The sequence below is a fragment of the Schistocerca piceifrons genome, chromosome 4, assembly GCF_021461385.2.
Source record: "Schistocerca piceifrons isolate TAMUIC-IGC-003096 chromosome 4, iqSchPice1.1, whole genome shotgun sequence".
Lineage (NCBI taxonomy): Eukaryota > Metazoa > Arthropoda > Insecta > Orthoptera > Acrididae > Schistocerca > Schistocerca piceifrons.
The window spans coordinates 759,045,452-759,046,685 of NC_060141.1; positions in this window are offsets into that span (position 1 = coordinate 759,045,452).

Genomic DNA, 1,234 nt, shown 5'->3' on the forward strand with positions numbered 1-1,234 from the left:
GTGTTTGTTGAGCAATGCAGTGAGACGCATCTGTAGCGAACTCCGACATCAATCGGCAATAGACATAGTCCTCAGCTGTACGTTTGTATGTTTAGAGGTAATGCGCTTATCAAACTTCTCTCTGTCCTACACCAACAACTTGTCAGTTGAACACATTTCCCGCCAAAAAAAAAGATAGTACCTTTCAATCCAGCCTTTCTCCCGCCAGCTTGTAGGTGAAGCCATCATCCTATGTAGACTTTATTTTGAATGTGTCTGCCACATGTTTCGACTCGTACTGTTAATCTTTCTCCCAGCAGGATAACACCAGTTGTATGATGTCATCAATTTTTGAGGTGATTTGCAGTTTTAGGCTCTCCTTGTGTAGCGCTATGCATATAGGTGTGTAATTTGGCACGATCTTTATGATTACGTAATTAGGACCGATCTTTACTTCAGTTTCCCACCCAAAATAAATAAAGGACACCAACCTGTCTTTCCTCTCCTGTGTAGAGGGGTGAACTTGGGCTTTCTGCCTAGGAAGACCGGAAAGGACACCGCCATTTTGAATATCCCTCCAATTCCCGGGTTGAGTTTGGACATCTGCAAAGCCTTGGGACAAAGAAATTTCCACATTTTTGATATTTCCACCATTTTTTGGTTTTCGCGCCCAAATTGGAATTTCCCGCCAATAAGGCAGTTGGGGAGGGAGAGAAGGAGGAGAGAGGAGGTGGGGACCCATTTGCCAGCTGGGAAAAAGTCATGATGTCATCTGGGAGTGGGAGTTGGGGGCAATTAATTGATCAATTTAATTAATTCGTATAATTAATCCACTGACATACGCGACTTTGACAAAGGGCAGCACCTGGGAATTTTTATCGCTGATATGGCAGCGAAACTGGTCGGGTGTTCATTGAAGGACGTTGAAACCATGAGTAGGTGGCAAGATGATGGGTGTCCACTCCTAATCACATAACATGAGGGTCAGAGGCTTGATCACTCTGCAGGGCAGGATAGGCAGCGATCTGTGGCAGATCTGGTGTAGGCGAAAGTGTTTCAGAGCACACATTTCAGTGCAGATTGTTGAAAGTAGGGCTCCACAGCAGACAATCTTTTTGCGTTGCATGTTGACAATGACATAGACAATTAGATTGCAATGAGCATGGGGTGATTGAGACTGGATTGTGTATCATAGGAAATGTGTTGCCTGCCGTGATGTATCACATTTCTTGTTACACCAGGTCGATGTCTTTGT